This window comes from Dermacentor andersoni, chromosome 10 (genome assembly GCF_023375885.2).
Source record: "Dermacentor andersoni chromosome 10, qqDerAnde1_hic_scaffold, whole genome shotgun sequence".
Taxonomy (NCBI): domain Eukaryota; kingdom Metazoa; phylum Arthropoda; class Arachnida; order Ixodida; family Ixodidae; genus Dermacentor; species Dermacentor andersoni.
The window spans coordinates 71,922,631-71,941,906 of NC_092823.1; the positions used below are offsets into that span (position 1 = coordinate 71,922,631).

Here is a 19,276-nt window from a genome sequence, read left to right on the forward strand (position 1 = left end):
AGCTCCCGGAATCACTCCTCGGCATCTGACAGAAGTTTGGCACCCCCACCGCAAAGTCGTGCTCTGCGTTCTCCCTATCCGCTGCGTCGCACCAAGTCCCCTTCGGCACCGGAAAACTAGCTAGCGCGGTCGATCACAAAGACGTGCTAGTGACAAAGATACATCCTGTTTTGATGCTGAAAAACAAAGTGCGTATTCTTGTGCATATTATCCCTGTGATGGCTTTGGTGGATACAGGCACAACAATTTCGGTCATGAGGGTCTTTTTTGAGCACGTGTTAGGGCGCAAGGTTTTGTTTACATGGGACGAAGATTCAAAGTTCTGTGGAGTGAGTGGCGAGCCGTTGCGACCTATCGGGGTGTGTAGTGCTGACGTGTTTATGGGTGGCCATTTCATTACGACAGAGTTTGTAATTATTCTTCGGACGACCCATGAAGTGATTCTCGGCATGGACTTCTTGCGGTAGACTGCCGCACAGGGAAGGTGTTCATAAGTGGTAGGATTCCGTCAGGACTCATGGAGAACCCTGTAGATCGCGAAACTACACTGTGTGTTTGTTGTGATACGGTCGTACATGCATCATCTACCACTTGTACTCCCGTTGTCTGTTTCAGCGCGCATTCCTACAACTTCGATGCCACCGTAGAACCAAAGCACTTTAACCGCGTGACGAAGAATGTGTTGGTGTCTCGACGTGTGGTGTCGATAGAAGGCGGACGCACTGGCTGATGAACCGTAAGCTGTTCTAAGGAGCCCGTGATAGTACCAAACGGCATAACACTAGCCTTCGCTAGTGAAGACGCGTCTTTATCAGTGGCTAAACTAACAGAGGTGCCGGAAGAGCCTGAAGACCACACTTCGGAAACGGCCCTTTTGTCGATGGTAAATAAATAGCTCAGCACGAGTGAACGCCGAAGGGTAATGTGTGTGCTTTAGAAGCACGTTTCGGTATTCGACTTTATGCAGAAGGGCAAAACGCCAGCAATTCCCGCGTGTCAAACGCGGCACACTATCAACACGGGTTCAGGAAACCCGATTAGACAAAAGCCATATCGTATTTCATGATCAGAGCGCCAGAGTATCAACGAACCAGTAAACGAGATGATGCAAAAGGGAGTCGTACAAGAGAAGGCGAGTCTGTGGGCAGCTCCAGTGATTCTTGATAAAAAGATGGATCTTGGAGATTTTGCGTCGACTATCACCGTTTGAATGCTTTAACAAAAAGGGACGTGTACCAACTCCCACGTATTGATGGCGAAATAGGCTGTCTTCATTCCACCTCTTACTTGTCTTCGGTAGATTTACGATCCGGCTAGGGGCAAATTCCGATGCACCCTGACAAGGAGAAGACTGCCTTTGTAACCCGTGACGGGCTCTTCGATTATAATGATATACCACTTGAGTTCTGCAACGCTCCAGTAACTTTCGAGAGATTTATGAACACTGCTCTGCGCGGCTTGAGGTGGAGCATCTGCATGTGCTACATCGACGACGTCGTAATCTTTGTCCGCACCTTCAGCAAACACAACTCGCGTCTGCATATTGTCCTGAACTGTATTAGAAACGCTGGCGTAGTGTCAAACGACAAGAAATTCCACTTTTGAGATCTCCAAACCCTTATGCTTGGGCGCCTCGTTGATAAGAATGGCATCCGCACTGATCCCCAGAAAACAGAGCCGTTGAAGCGTTCAGTGCGCTGTGCTCAGTCAAGGAGCTCCGTAGTTCTCTGGGGCTTTGTTCCTATTTCCGCCGCTTTATTCCTAAATTCTCCGACGTCGCGTATCCACTGACAGGCCTGCTACGAAAAGACACCTCCTTTGAGTGGACTCCGGAGTGCGAAAATTGTTTTCATCATTTGAAGTTTGTGCTGAGGTCACGTCCACTTCAACACTTCAGCCTTTCAGCTCCGACGGAACTCCATACGGATGCCAGTGGCACAGGAATTGGTGCCGTCCTAGTTCAACGCTACCGTGACCTCGAACACGTGACCGCATATGCATGTCGCTCATTAAGTAGGCCCGAGCAGTATTACACTGTCATCGAACAAGAAGGCCTCGCGGTAATATTAGCGGTTTCGTTCTTACCTTTATGGACACCCCTTTACAGTGGTCACCGACCACCACTCATTCTGTTGGCTTGTGAATCTCCGTGACGCTTGTGGCCACCTTGCGCGGTGGGCGCTCCGACTGCATAAATAAAGCTTCACCGTCTCTTATGAGAGCGGTCTACGACAAGCTCACGCGTACTGCATCTCGCATATGCCACTTACCACTACGGGCGGTGACGCCGATGACTTACATTACCTCGTGGCTTCTGTGTCGCCGCGTTTATCAGCCTTCGAGTGTTTCAAAGCCGAACAGCGAAAAGACAATAAATTAACACCGCTCTTCACCGCTACGATCGCCTCGACGACAGCAAACCATTTCTGTGTACGTGATGGACTCCTGTATTAGAACTTTTCCAGCACTGGAGCACGTTTTCTCCTACTAGTACCGGAGAGCCTTCGCGCAGCGATTCTGAAGGCTATGCACGACGACCCTATGTCTGGCCAATTAGGTTCGGCGAGGACGCTCTACCGGATCAAGGAACGCTTTTATTGGACTGGAATGCGACAGTCTGTTGAGACCTATGTTTGCAGTTGCATTCAGTGTCAATGCCACAAACAGCCATCAACTGGTCCAGCTGGTCTCCTGCAGCCGATCAAGCCTACAAGCACACTTTTCCAACAAGTGGGCATTGACTTCGTGGGCCCTTTTCCAAAATCAGCCAAGGAAGATCGTTGGATAGTTATTTGCGTCCACTACCTCACACGCTACTGCGAGACAGCGGCCGTGCCCTCCGCAACTGCCATTGGCATTTCAACATTCCTGCTGCAATATGTCATCCTGCGACATGGTCTGCCTCGCGTGATCATCAGCGATCGTGGACGACAATTGACAGTGGATATCGTAGAGGAGCTGCTTCGTTTGTGCGATTCTCACTTGCGTCACTCAACACCATACCATCCACAAACTAATGGGCTTACGGAACGCACCAACCAAACAATTGTAAACATGCTATCTATGTACGTTTCCTCCTTCCGCAAGAACTGGAATGATGTACTGACTTTTATCACGTACGCGTTCAACACCGCCAAGCACAAGACCACCGGCTATAGCCCTTCCTTCCTGCTGTACGCACGGCCACCCCGGTACACAATCGACACTGTTTTCCCTTACTGTAGTCACGAAAATCCCATTGTCGCGGAGGCCCTTTGCCTTGCCGAAGAAGCTCGTCGTATTGCTTGTTTGCGCACATTGGGATCGCAGGACAGATCAAAAGAACGCTACGACATTCGCCACAATCTGGTAACCTACCGCCCTGGTGATTTAGTCTGGCTTTGGAATCCAGTATGCAAACGCGGGTTATGCCAAAAGCTTTTGGCCACCTACGATGGACCGTTTGTTATTATTATCAGACTCACGGAAGTCACCTATAACACAGCTCGCCTCACGGCGAATGGTAGAAGAGCTGCCAAGACCCAAGTGGTCCATGTCTCCCCCTTGAAATTGATCACGTCAAGACAAATGGATTCACTGGCCCGGTGGGTTTTTTCTGCGACGAGAGTAAAAAAACCGCCGCGTCATTCCACTGTTCCTCCGGCTCCCTAACACGACTGTGACGTCGTCTTGCGTTGAACTTACCACTTCACCACCTTTAAACGTGTACGTCACACGTATTCGCTGCGAACTAGGGGCTGCAAGTCCTGTGCCGTTCCATTCACGCCCAATTGAACCCACCATTGAACAACCAGCCCCAGCGATCTCCCTCCTACAGGCATTTGTACGGAAACAATTTGCAAACGTAGGTTCTCTTGCTGCCTGTTGCGTCTGCCGACCTGACGCCCGACCGGTGCCGACTTCTCCGCCTCACGGCGATCTGTATTCCCTTCCCAGATACTGCAACCCTGCCGAGTGGCGAACTCCTGACCACAAGCCTATTTGCTTCCGTAGCCTCCGCAATGGCTAAGTCGCTTGCAATGTCGCACCTCCAGGACGTCGCCTTAGTTGAGCTCCTTTTCCCCGTCTCCTCGCCCATATGCCGATCCACGCCTTTACTCGCCTCACCGGATGCCTGCTACCTCTGATGTTTTCGTCGATGTCAGTCGTCCAGCTGGCTCGCCATCACCTCAGCGCCGTTGGTCCCCGTCGGCTCAGTCACGCCGCTATTCGTCGCCGACAAATTATGGAACATCCCGGACGGAAAACTAGGTCACGCAGATCACTGAGGTACTGCTGAATCATGTTCGTCCTTTCTAAATCCTCCGTTGGGGCTCCTCACCAACACGAACCTAATTGAAGTAGACGAACATGGTGTTCTGTTGACGGCATTATTCAATACTGGAGCCCAAGTGTCCATATTGAACACTAACCTACGTCGTTGGGCACTAACGTACGGCTACTTTTCGCCGACTCCATTCGGACGCCGCTTCCAGCCGGAAACTAGACGATGCAGCGCCTCGAGGTGACGCTGCATTGCTCCGTACGCCGCCAAACCCTCTACTGACGTTGCCCACTCATCTGAACCTTCTTGGCGTGCAAGTTGACGGTATTCCTGTATCTGCTCATATAGACACTGGGGCGCTGTTGTCGGTCATGAGCGCTGACCTTCGTAACTGGCTCAACAAAGTACTCACGCCCGCCACGACGCCTGTTGTCCGTGTCGCCGATGGTGGAACAGCCCCCGTAATTGGTACGTGCCGTCCGCGTCTCGTTCACCGATCGCTCCACTACCGTGCAATTTATAGTCATTGTCCACTGTCCCCACGACATCATCCTCGGCTTAGACTTCCTCTCCGCACACTCTGCTCTGATCGATTAGTTGGCCAGTACTCTCCGCCTTGACCTGCCTGTTCTGGATACCGCAGAACAACACCTCAGTCGCCTCAGTTCCATCGACTTCGTTCGCTTGCCACCTGCGGCACTGTCTTACGTTGACTTAGTGTCATCCCCAACAGTGCCCGACGATCACTACTTCGCGGCTCCTATGCAAGACGTCCTCCTTACACACGGGATCACAGTACCTCATAATGTTTTGTCTATTAAGGCGAATCGCATCTGCCTGCCAGTGGTCAATTTTGCCTTGGCGACACAAGTGCTGCCACGCGGTATGTCTCTGGCCCAGCTTTGCTCATTAGAGGATAGCTCAGTAGCATATATTGCAGTAGATGACAATTCAGCCGATCCTCCTCTACCATCGCTTTCGCCAACTTGTATAATCGCTGACTTACAGAAATGATTGCGCCCGACATACCATCGGAGCACGCACGTGAGCTATACCGCGTTCTGATTTCCAACCACGATATTTTTTTCACTTTCACGATCGTCCTTTGTCCCAAACTACAGCTGTTAAACATCGCATTATTACCGGCGATGCTTTGCCGGCTATGCTCACTGAAAGATCCCACAGGAAGACTTGGTCGCTGGGCCTTACGCCTCTAAAAGTATTCGTAATCTGCCACCTGCAAATCTGGCCGACTACAAAAGGACGCTGATTGCGCATCTCGCCACCCAGTAGACAAGACTAACGACGCCGAGGGTCTGCGCTCTACACTTTCCGATGCATCCGTTCGCGGGTATGTCGTCCACGGCGGCATTCTGTATTGAAGGAACTTCCTCCTTGATGGATCTGATCTTCTTCTTGTCGTTCCAAAACATCTACGGCAGACTGTGCTCTTTTACATGCATGACGCACCCACTGCAGGACATCTTCGGGTAACCCGCACGTACGACCGCGTACACCGCCGCTTCTATTGACCTAGTCTCGCTCGCTGCGTCCGCCGCTCTGTTGCTGCCTGTGATACCTGCCAGCGTTGGAAAACGTCTGAGGTGCTACCTGACGGTTGAATTAGACCTCCTCAGTCCATTCGCACGTCATCCTCTGGGAACAAATGGGTAGCCGTCGCAACTGATTACGACACCCGATACGCTATCACGCGGGCTCTCCCTAACAGTTGCGACACTGACGTCGGGGACTTTCTCTTACATGACATTATCCAGCTTCTTGGCCCCCAGCAACAGCTGTTTACTGACTGTGGTCGTAACTTCATCTCGAAAGTTATCGCCGTCACTGGGCGTTACTGCTCCGCTCAGCCCAAGCTGACTACCTCATACCATCCTCAAACCAATCGCCTGACAGAGTGGCTAAAGCGTCCTCTTACCGATATGATGTCCACGTGTGTTTCCAAGGACCAGCACGACTGAGACACAACCCTTCCTTACGTCACCTTTGCCTATAATTTCTCCCGGCACGATAACGCCGGATTTTCTAAATTCTATCTGCTGTAATGTCGCGAGACGACCTTGCCCCTTGACACGACACTTCCTCCTGCTGCAACCTCAACAAGCGAGTATGGGCGCGATGCCATCGCCCTCGCCAACCATGCAGGCCAGGTTCCCGTGCTCGACTGACGGCCTAGAAAACCACTCAGCAGCGTCGGTACAACGCCCACCACCGTGACGTACAGTTTTCACCTGGTGCGCTTGTGCTCCTGTGGTCGCCCTCTCGTCACGTCAGACTTTCTCAAACGCTCATTTCGCGATACATAGGGCCCCACCGCGTGCTGCGCCAGGTGATGCCTGTGTTGTACGAAATTGATCCCGTACGTTCAACCTCGTCCCCTACTTAGGCATCCAGTGATGTCGTGCGCGTCAGTAGCCTCAAGGCCTACTACACTGCTTCCGAGTCCGGTGTTTGATCCCTCCGCGACGGCGCTTTTGCCGCCGGGGCTAGAGCTACGGAACAGCATTTACGATGAGGTAGAGGCGAGCTGTGTGAAGACGACGACGACGATTGAAGGCTAGCGTGGGCTCTTGCCTCTTGGCAAAGTGCGGCGTATTTTCTTGTAAATATACTTGTATGTAGGTTTTCGTCTGCGTCCTCCTACGTAAGAATATGCTCTTTTTGCAATAGGCCACTGCGACATGAAGTGATTGTACATTTTACACCCCAGCAATAAAATACATAGATTGCGGGGAGAAAACTACAATACTTATGTCTAAGATTATTATTTCACATCGGCGAAATGAAGTATGATGTTATTTTGTTGTCTCACGATAGTACTCAGACGAAATGAGAAAAGCTTATACACCACATCCGAAGGGTCTATCCAGTCGGTAACATCTGTAGTTCGTTATACTGTTACGCGCGAAGGAGACCGCTTATCACCCTTACGGATGTATGGGGCTGTTTATTTTAGGTCGCGAAGGTGACGCAAGAGCGGCCAGCTCATTGATCAAATAAACGTTATTCTCTTCTTCTTACCACCACTCGGGACCGCAAGCACGTTTATCGGTCTTCGTTTTCTTCATGCGTAACATTCATCTCGTCGCAGAAAAAAACCCACCGGGCCAGTGAATCCATTTGTCTTGACGTGAACAATTTCAAGGGAGCGACATGGACCACTTGGGTCTTGGCAGCTCTTCTACCACTCGCCGTGAGGCGACTATGCTATAGGTGATTTCCGTGAGTCTGATAATAATAAACGGTCCATCGTAGGTGGCCAAAAGCTTTTGGCATAACCCGCGTTTCCATACTGGATTCCAAAGCCAGACTAAATCACCAGGGTGATAGGTTACCGGACGGTGGCGAATGTCGTAGCGTGCTTTTGATCTGTCCTGCGATACCAAAGTGCCCAACGAGCAATATGACGAGCGTCTTCGGCAAGGCAAAGGGCCTCCGCGACAACGGGATTTCCGTGACTACAGAAAGGGAAAACGGTGTCAATTGTGTACCGGGGTGGCCGTGCATACAGCAGGAAGGAAGGGCTATAGCTGGTGGTCTTGTGCTTCGCGGCGTTGAACGCCTACGTGATAAAGGTCATTACGTCATTCCAGTTCTTGTGGAAGGAGGAAACATACATAGATACCATGTTTACAATTGTTAGGTTGGTGCGTTCCGTAAGCCCATTCGTTTGTGGATGGTATGGTGTCGAGTGACGCAAGTGAGAATCACACTAACGAAGCAGCTCCTCTACGACATCCGCTGTGCATTGTCCTCCACGATCGCTGATGATCACGTGAGGCAGACCATGTCGCAGGATGACATATTGCAGCAGGAATGTTGAAATGCCAGTGGCAGTTGCGGTGGGCACGGCTGTTGTCTCGCAGTAGCGTGTGAGGTAGTGGACGCAAACAACTATCCAACGATCTCCCTTGGCTGATTATGGAAAAGGGCCCAGGAAGTCAATGCCCACTTGTTGGAAAGGTGTGCTTGTAGGCGGGATCGGCTGCAGGAGACCAGCTGGACCAGTTGATGGCTGCTTGTGGCATTGACACTGCATTCAGCTGCCCACATAGGTCTCAACAGACTGTCGCATTCCAGTCAAATAAAAGCGTTCCTTGGTTCGGTAGAGCGTCCTCGCCGAAAATAATTGGCGAACCAAAGGGTCGTCGTGCATAGCCCTCAGAATCGCTGTGCGAAGGCTCTCCGGTACTAGTAGGAGAAAACGTGCTCCAGTGCTGGAAAAGTTCTAATACAGGAGTCCATCAAGAACACAGAAATGGTTTGCTGTCGTCGAGGCGATCGTAGCGGTGAAGAGCGGCGTTAATTTATCGTCTTTTCGCTGTTCGGCTTTGAAGCAATCGAAGGTTGGAAAACGCGGCGACACAGAAGCCATGAGGTGATGTAAGTCGTCGGCGTCGCCGCCCGTAGTGTTTAGTGGCATATGCGAGAGGCAGTACGCATCAGCGTGTCGTAGACCGCTCTCATAAGAGACGGTAAAGCTGTATTTATGCAGTCGGAGCGCCCACCGCGCAAGGTGGCCACAAGCTTCACGGCGATTCACAAGCCAACACAAAGAGTGGTGGGCGGTGACCACTGTAAAAGGGTGTCGATAAAGGTAAGAACGAAGCCGCTGAACCGCTAATGTTACCGCGAGGCCTTCTTGTTCCATGAGAGTGTAATTCTGCTCGGGCCTACTGGATGAGCGACATGCATATGCGATCACGTGTTCGAGGTCACGGTAGCGTCGAACTAGGACGGCAACAATTCCTGTGCCACTGGCAATTGTATGGAGTTCCGCCGGAGCTGAAAGACTGAAGTGTTGAAGAAGTGGACGTGACCTCAGCAGAAACTTCAACTGATGAAAACAATTTTCGCACTCCGGAGTCCACTCAAAGGAGGTGTCTTTTCGTAGCAGCCATGTCAGCGGATACGCGACGTCGGAGAATTTAGGAATAAAGCAGCGGAAATAGGAACAAAGCCCCAGAGAACTACGTAGCTCCTTGACAGAGCACAGTGCACTGAACGCTTCAAGGGCTCTGTTTTGTGGGGATCAGGGCGGATGCCATTCTTATCGAAGAGGCACCCAAGCATAAGTGTTTGGAGGTCGCAAAAGTGGAATTTCTTGTCGTTTGAAACTACGCCAGCGTTTCTAATACAGTTCAGGACAATATCGAGACGCGAGTTGTGTTTGCTGAAAGTGCGGCCAAAGATGACGACGTCGTCGATGTAGCACATGCAGATGTTCCACCTCAAGCCGCGCAGAGCAGTGTTCATAAATCTCTCGAAAGTTGCTGGAGCGTTGCACAGCTCAAGTGGTATCACATTAAATTCGAAGAGCCCGTCAGGGGTTACAAAGCAGTCTTCTCCTTGTAAGGGTGCATCGGAATTTGCCAATAGCCGGATCGTAAATCTACTGAGGACAAGTAAGAGGTCGTACCTTTTTGTTATAGCATTCAAACGGTGATAGTCGACGCAAAATCTCCAAGATCCATCTTTTTATCAAGAATCACTGGAGCTGCCCACAGACTCGCCGACTCTTGTACGACTCCCTTTTTCATCATCTCGTTTACTCGTTCGTTGATACTCTGGCGCTCTGATCATGAAACACGATATGGCTTTTGTCTAATCGGGTTTGCCGAACCCGTGTTGATGGTATGGCGCGTTTGAGATACGGGAATTGCAGGTGTTTTGTCCTTCTGCGTAAAGTCGAATACCGAACCGTGCTTCGAAAGCACACGCATTATCCTTCGACGTTCACTTGTGCTGAGCTATTTATTTACCATCGACAAAAGGGCCGTTTCCGAAGTGTGGTCTTCAGGCTCTTCGGGCACATCTGTTAGTTTAGCCACTGATAAAGACGCGTCTTCACTAGCGAAGGCTAGTGTTATGCCATCTGGTACTATCACGGGCTCCTTAGAACAGTTTACGGTTCATCAGCCAGTGCGTCCGCCTTCTATCTACACCGCACGTTGTGACACGAACACATTCTTCGTCACGCGGTTAAAGTGCTTTGGTTCTACGGTGCCATCGAAGTTGTAGGAACGTGCGCTGAAACAGACAACGGGAATACAAGTGGTAGATGATGCATGTACGACCGTATCACAACAAACACAGTGTAGTTTCGCTATCTACAGGGTTCTCCAGGAGTCCTGACGGAATCCTACCACTTATGAACACCTTCCCTATGCGGCAGTCGACAGTAGCACCACACTACCGCAAGAAGTCCATGCCGAGAATAACTTCATGGGTCGACCGAAGAATAATTACAAACTCTGTCGTAATTAAATGGTCACCCAAAAACACGTCAGCACTACACACCCCGATAGGTCGCAACGGCTTGCCACTCACTCCACAGAACTTTGAATCTTCGTCCCATTTAAACAAAACCTTGCGCCCTAACACGCGCTCAAAAAGGACACTCTTGGCCGAAATTGTTGTGCCTGTGTCCACCAAAGCCATCACAGGCATAATATCCACAAGAACACGCACTTTGTTTTCAGCATCAGCACAGGATGTATCTTTGTCACTAGCACGTCTTTGTCATCGACCGCGCTAGCTAGTTTTCCGGTGACGAAGGGGACTTGGTGCGACGCAGCGCTGAAGGAGAACGCAGAGTACGACGTTGCGGTGGGGGTGTCAAACTTCTGTCAGATGCCGAGGAGTGATTCCGAGAGCTGCTCGGCCAATACTCGTCGCCAGATGATACGTGTGCTGGCCACGGGGCACCGTGTGGTCGTTCGAGGGGCGTAGAAAACTCTGACGGCTGGCCATACCACATGGTCATATGCTGGTTGCAAAACCGCGATATATGACCCGGGACACTGCAGGAATAACACGCACACAGAGACACGACTTCTCTTTAATTAGGAGTAATCGTTTGTCTCTGATCATCGTGCCATGCCCCCGCATTCTAGCGCTGCTTGTATGTGATTGTTCGTCTGTATGTCTCAAGCTTGTCAAAAGTGGGGATGTCGAGTTTAATTCGGCCCCGGTTTGACTATACATGAAAAACTCGAACAGATTTTCCAAACGTTGAACGGCCAGAGCAAGACGTTCAGTGACATTAAACGTGATCAGAGAGTAGTTCAAAAAGAAGTGAAAGTAAATGGTGCCCCATCAAACTTTCGAAGACCGCGTAGCTAAACTTGAGTTTTTTTGAAAATTGATAACACACAGCGGGCGGTGTCTCGACTGAACGGAACAGTAACAGTGCTATCTAAAAAAAGGTGACGATAAGGAAAATGTCGAGCGCCGCAATAACCTTATCTTCGGTTTCCCTGAACAAGACAAGTTTCCCTGTTTTAAACTCTCGCCCTGTTGACATTGTTGACCAGTTTAAATGTCTAGGCGTGATATTCATTACCAATCTGTCCTGGCAACCGCATGTGAATTTTGTATTAGCCAAACTTGCTCGAATAACCGGTGTAGTCGGCCTTCTCCGGTACATGCTTTCTACTAAAACGAAAATATTGGTCTACAATTCTCTTTTCTATCCACACGTCAACTATTGCCAACTTGTCTGGGGCACAACTACTTTCTCTAACACACAAAAAATATTCCTTATGCAAAAACGGTATCTACGCCACGTATACAATGCTCGTCATAATGCAACCACTGCAGAATTTTTTCACAGGGCACATGTTATTACAGCTCACAAGCTATACCGGTACCGTTTGAGTGCTCGGTTTAAATATGAGGTGAAAAAAAATATTCATAGCCTCGATGCCTTGGCACATTTAGAAACAAATGAGAAATATTACAATACTAGACGTGGAGAAAACTGGAAGGTTGCTGTACCACGCTTGAATTCTGGTATGGAACGTTTGTGTTTCTCTCTGCTATCTCTTTTAAACTATTATCAGTCACTAAATTTTGATTTATTAAGTTGCTCCACTGTTACACTTAGAGACCTGTTTGCTTATTGACTAACCTGATTTCAGCTATTCTGGTGTTTGTTTTTATCTAGCTCAAGACTTTTTCTTTTCTTCTGCATTTATCAAGTGCCTTGAAACGCTTATTGCCTGTTCATTCTTTTGTGTTGACTGTGTTTGATTGATCTGGCTCAGGACTTTTTATTTTATTTATTTGCTTTGATCAAGTGCCTCGATTTGTTTATTGCTTGTTTATGCTCTGGTGCTGTCTAGACGCTGCCTTATATATGGGTCTGCGGACTCGTCAAGCCGCCAAGTGGCAGCTTTTTTTCCGTAGCCCCTCCATCTGTAGCACCTGATGGAAAATAATGATTTGATTGATTGATTGAAGACAATGAAACAAAGGCATACTTATCGAAGCTGCTAAAGGAAATGATTGGTACTTCTCACCGCATCATTGAGCGCATGCACCGTCTTGAAAAACAGCAGTCAAAAGCACGACAAGTTATTTTCGGGCTGTATGATTTCAAGGAAAAATAGCAAATTATGCGCGATTCTCCTAATTTGAAAGGCATGAACGTTTCGATAAGCGATGGTTTCTCAAAGAGCGTGGTGCACAGCAGAAAGTGCCTTTGGGAAAGAGCTAAAAATGAGAAGTCGAGTGCGCCTAGTTTATGACAGGCTTTATGCGGCCGGCAAGGCGGGTTACTAGGAGGATGATACTTCCACACGTAGGCCCTGTGGGGAACCGCGTCGTCATGACAAAAGTAGCAACATAGGCGGCAGATAAATGTCGCACGAAAAGGGAAACAGATCTGACAGCAGGGAAGAGTGTCCCTGGCAGACAAGTAGTTTTAAACGTCAATGCACGGAGCACATGCAACAGATCTTCACTTTTGGAAGCTGTCCTCTTGGAACATAAACCGGATGTCGTAATTGTAACTAAAACCTGGTGAAATAAATCAATTTAGAGTGCTTGTTTCCTTCCGCCGAACTATATGGTTTGTCCCAAAGACAGAGAATCCAGAGGAGGAGGTGTTGCTATTGTTTATAAAACTTCGATGGATCTCGTTGAAGCTTCATCCCCTCGGGAACTGGAGTGTATTGTGGGTACCACAGAGATCGGTGGCCTGTATTTTCTTTTTGTTGCAGTATATCGCCCCCTCCACCCCCCGATACCACCGAAGAATGCATGCTATTCCTCGAGTTCTTTCTTGAAAAGTTTAGCAACAGCAATTGCAGGATCTAATGGCCGGAGATATAAATTAACCGAATATTGACTGGGTATATTATCGGGAAGATCAAAATGATCAGGCAGTGTCTCGTGTTCTTCTTAATCTGACTTTTTCCCTTGACTTAAGACAAATATTAACTATGCCCACATGGAACCTACGAATCAGGAGAATCACTACTGGATTTGGCGTTTTCGAGCAGATCCGTCACACAATGGAAATACGGGTGTGATATTTTAGAAGCAATTTCTGACCACGAAATGGTGATCAGCTATGTCTCTACCACATGTAACCGAGAAGAAGAAGAAGTTTATTTTACCACATAAGTACACTGATATATACAAAGCGGTAGGGATGGCAGGATAAAAGCCGCATAACGGCAGCTTGACTAGTCCCACCTCCCCGTGAACAGGCAGCAACATGGCAAGATATTCGTAGCACATACTTGTGGTAGGGTCAATATATACATATTCACAGACGCATGTATATACACACATATATACATATATATAGATATATAGATACACACATGCATATACGCATACATGTATGGAAGAAAACCAGAAAAGACAACCTAGAAATAGCAAAGAAATAATTTTCAGTCGACAAACCAAAAAGTTAAATATTCACAGAAATTTTTGCAGTAATGTGCTCTTGGATATATGGCGTATGTTTACATCATGTAGACTATATTTGTTAAGTGTAGAGGGAAGACAGTACGACAGTGCTTGAAGGCCATAGTTCGTCCGAGGGCGCGGGACTTCCCAGTGTTCCGTATATCGATTTAGGCGAAAAGAAGGATTCCGCTGCAAGTTCGCGATGTTTATGATATGATTAGAACCCTTAATCAAGTCACGTTTAAAAGAACAGATGAGTTGATACTCGTAAAGGTGGTCTACACGTAAAATCTCGAACTTCCGGAATATGTCACGCGTATGTCCAATGTAAGGTAAGTCTGATATAGCACGTAAGGCATTCTTTTGAACTGAAACTAAATTACCTAATGATTTCTTAGTACTATTTGACCAGACCAGGTTACAATAGCGCAGGTGAGAAGCAAATAGTGCGTTATAAACCATAAGTTTCTGTGGTATTGGTAGTAGCCTCTTGCATCTGCGCAACATACCTAACGCTTTACTAAGTTTATTTCGTAAGTAATCGGTGTGGTGGTCCCATAGCATCAATTCATGAAAGATAACACCCAATGTTTTTGCTGTAGCGGAAAGTTCTATTTTTGTGTCATTGAGTGTGAGGCATTGGGTGAGGTCACAAGGCGTGGACTGCGCTCTAAAGAGGACTGCTTTTGTCTTGGAGCAGTTTAACTGGAGAGAAATTTTACAGACCAGTTATATATCTTGTGAAATATTTCCTTTGCAAAATTGGCGAGTTGATCCTCCTTAGTTCCTGAGAAGAATAAACTAGTATCATCTGCGTAAATAATATAGTTAATGGTAACATCAATATTAACAATGTCATTTATGTAAATGATAAATAGAAGTAGTCCCAATATGCTACCTTGAGGCACACCTTGCTTAATAAGTTTAAACGAAGATGATTTTCTATTTATTGATACGCATTGCTTTCTGTTGGTTATATAACTTCTAATTCAATCTAAAACTATACCGCGTGTACCATAACAATTCAATTTTTGTAATAGTGTTTCATTGTTAATTCTGTCGAAAGCTTTTGAGAAATCAAGGAGTACTCCCAATGTTAGTTTTCGCGCCTCTATATTTTTCAAAATTAGTTCCTTTTGTTTAAAAAGAGCAGTTTCAGTCGAGCAGCCTGACCTAAAGCCATATTGACATGGTGTTAAAACAGAATACTTGTTAAAAAAGGCAGTCATTCTAAGGAGAATAATTTTTTCTAAACCTTTCGAAAACAGTGGAAGAATTGAGATTGGTCTATAGTTACTTAAGCTTTCCCTTTCTCCGCCTTTGTACACCACAGCTACCCTTGCAATTTTCATCTGTTGAGGAAAAACACCAGAGGTTAGGGAGATGTAAATGTGATTGAGGCAAGGGGTGAGCAGGTCAATAAAAAACAATTGGTTGTATTTTTAATCCGTGCACATCCTCACTTTTAGATCGCCTAAAATTTTTGAACACATTTAAAACCTCAGTGTCATCAGTCTCATCAATATACAAAGAATGCGCAAGGGGACTGGGCAAATACATCAAGGCATCTTGATCATAAGTGCTTTCAACTAGTGAGGCAAAGTAATCATTAAATTTATTGGCGAGTGCTTCATCTTTAGGAACCTCATTACCAACATTGAGCTCTTTAATGGTACTGGCGGGTCGCCTTGATGATATAACAGAATTCAGCTTATTCCAAGTCTGTTTTGCATCAACGATACCATCGAACATGGAGCAGTAATAGTCGCATTTAGCTTGTTTTTGCAGCATAGTCAGGTTATTTCGATATTTCGTAAACTGCTTCAAATCATCTGGGTCACGGCTATTCAAAAACGCATAGTACAGCCTATTCTTTTCTTTTATCATTTTGATTAGCTTAGAGGAGATCCATGGCTTGCGAGCGTGTTTAGGTTTTTTTACGTGCCTGTAAGGAAAGTGTTTTTGGTATACTGTGCACACGATCTTAATGAAGCGGTCATAGGCGCTATCAGGTGATGATGAGGAGAGTATATCATCCCAGCTCAACGAGCTTATTTCGCCACGAAAGCAAGAAAGAGATTGTGAAATAATGTCTTGGAAATAAATGTCTGATTTCACCGGGTGCCTCTGTTTAATTTCAACCGTAGTAATTAGGCAAATTGGCAAATGATCACTGATAGCGATACTTATCGGACCATGCTGTAGTAGATTAGGAGAATTTGTTATAAATAGATCTATCAAGGTGGCTGTAGCAGCTGTAATACGAGTTGGGGTAGTTTTAACATATGAAAGGCCATGCGAAAGAAGTAGATTTGACAGGTCAGTTTGTGTGCTAGTCTTTGTGAGCATGTCAATGTTGAGGTCACCTCCGAGTACTAATGTATAATTATTTTCATTAACAAACCAAAAGAATTCATCTAAATATTGAAGAAAATTGTTGATGTTGCCGTGAGGAGGTCTATACACAACAGTAAAGAGAGAGTTTTCGAATTTTAAACACAGAATTTCAATGTCTTCACAGCATCGAGACCATTCATCAATATACTGATAGCCGATACTTGTTTCAACATATATGCATACACTGCCGCCTCTAGTTTCGCTATTTATGTAGGCCACATTATGCGCATCAATATGCACAATGTCGGTGTCGTTGCGGTACCAAGTTTCAGTCAACATAATCACAGAAAAGTTAAATTTAAATTCATCTAGAAAATTCCACAATTCGTCTTCTTTAGAACGGGCTGACTGTATGTTCATATGCAGGAAACTCAGAGTCGATAGGCGCTGATGCGCAACAATCCTGCTTAATTCAGAGGGACTAGTACATTTCAGAGCCATTTTGAAACTTAATTCTCAGGGGAAAAAAAGACAGCCATTGCAATGTAGAAACAGTGCCGTTGGCATAGACGAATAAGATGCTATATATGCAAAACCAACTGCTGAAGAGAATATTAAGGGGAATTTAAATTTTTATGTGGGTGACGCCCTCAACCGCAACACTGTAGCAAGCAAGAAGAAATGAGTGCAACACTGATGTACTATGGACTCTAAGGTGTACAATATTGGTCAAAAGGTTAACGTTCATAAACAGAACTTCTGTTTCCGACAGTAGTTTAGAGCTCCCATACATAAAGACACTATCAGGCGCATTTGCTAGGTACGAAACCACATAGATTCGGAAAATGTGCGTGGGTGTCTGATGAATCGCGCCGTTAACTGTTTTCAAAAATATCGAGAAAAGCAAGAAGAACCATAGGTTCCTAGATTGTTCTTGAGCCATTCTATCTGTTGGCACCATGACATAAGTGGCGTTGAGTATGCAATAGCGGGTAACCTAACGCACCTTGTCTAGGTACGAGTCACAGGTAACATGTAGGACAGGCGAATTTTCAGACTTCCACATCAGGATCTTTCCCTGTGACATCCACACAAACTTCCATTCTTTTTCTCGCCTCAGTTGTCGAGCTCTACCCAATAGACCCTTGTTTTCAACGCACAGATGCTCATTGATATATACAGGATTACTCTCTTCCAAGCCCAGGGTCCCAGTGCTTAACTTAGCGGTTCGCGCAGTAGAGAGTACGCTGTCTCGTGCAGACCTAGCCGAAAACTTTATGATCACGTTTGGTTTGTTGTTATCTTTAGAAGGGACACGATGTACTACATCAATGTCACTGTCCGTGACACTTGTGCCTATACATGTGGCAATTTGTCCAACACTTCTTCTCAGATCTTCGTTTGCAACTAACGGTAGTCCTTTACCCTCAAGGTTCATGTTCCTGCTGTATTGTTTCAGCTCAACTATTTCTCTCTTTGCTTCTTTCAGTTCTTTACTTAGTTGCTCATACTCTTTTACATCGCTGATTTTCAGCCGTCACTGCAGTCAGCTCGCGACGGAACGCGTCAACATCCTTTTTGAATTGTTCGAAACCGTCGTTCATAAAGCCAATGGAGTCGCGAATGGCTCCAAGTTTACAGCGAATCTCTGTATTGGAGTTAGCAACAGCACCGACGACATTTCTCATGTCCGTCGCAAACGCCTCAAGCTTAGCTGTCAGTTCAACCAACACTTTTGTGACTTCCTCTATAGTACCTGGCTGCTTATCAGCAGGAGACTTTGCGACATCGCGCAGGCTTCCAGAGCCAGAACCCTCCATAGCCTAAATGCGGCACAGATATGGCATATACGACACTCTAACCAGTAGTCACAACAAGGTAAAAGCACTACAAGACTCGTGGCAGCAACAGCGACGACAGGGGAGGAGCTGTGCTACAGCACAGAATAAGAAATGCCACCAACCTGCAAAAATCCACACAGTTGATAAAATGACATGCGTACGTCGCCGCTGCCGCTACCAGAGTGAAACCAGCTTTCCATGAAAACACCGCCCCCAAGACAGAAGCGACAGAAGGCCGTGGTTACAGTACAGTCAGGCAGATGGCGGGACGCGCAGAACAGTCCTGGTCAGGTATCAGATGAAGCGCCGGCCTCTGCAAAAATCCACACAGGTTGATTAAATGACGTGCGTACGTCGCCGCTGCCGCTGCCAGAGTGAAGCCAGCTTTCCATGAAAACACCGCCCCCAAGAAAGAAGCGACAGAAGGCCGTGGTTACAGTACAGTCAGGCAGATGGCGGGACACGCAGAACAGTCCTGGTCAGGTATCAGATGAAGCGCCGGCCTCTGCAAAAGTCCACACAACTTGATTAAATGACGTGCGTACGTCGCCGCTGCCGCTGCAAGAGAAAATAATAAAGAAAATAATAAAACTTTGCCATCTATATACTAACTCTCTAGAATCTGGCGACGTTCAAAGAGACTGGAGGGGGCTAAGGTAGTACCAATTCACAAACAGCGATACAAACATGTGGCTAATTACCGACCCATCTGTTTGACAAGTACTTGTTGCAAAACGATACAGCAGATCTTAAATACCCACCTAAATTTGTATAAGAAAACGACATTTTGGGTAAAACCCAGCATGGCTTTCGCCGTGGGCACTCCATAGTCACTCTCCTCACTGAAGTTACGCCTGAAATCGGTCAATGTCTTGATGAAAGCGGTCAAATGGATATTGTCTTTATCGATTACGCAAAGCATTCGACAGAACATACCATAGAACGTTCCTTATGAAACTGTCTCATTTCTTCGGTAATACTCAGCTATTAAATTGGATTGAGGCATATTTGTCAGAAAGGGAACAATTTGTTTCATCATATTCTCTTTAAAGTACCAATAAATCAGGTCGATCAGTGTGCCGCAAGGGTCTGTTGTAGGCCCGTTAATATTTTC

The 19,276-nt window shown here is 46.9% G+C and overlaps 1 long non-coding RNA gene across 1 annotated transcript in view; it reads right to left on the reverse strand.

The window, feature by feature from the left end:
• Nucleotides 1-18,682, reverse strand: part of LOC140213516 (uncharacterized) — a 48,525-nt gene extending 29,843 nt beyond the window's left edge. The window contains exon 1 of the long non-coding RNA XR_011890376.1: nucleotides 18,285-18,682. This is a non-coding gene — a long non-coding RNA (uncharacterized lncRNA). The remainder of the gene's footprint in view (nucleotides 1-18,284) is intronic.
• Nucleotides 18,683-19,276: the final 594 nt, after the last annotated feature.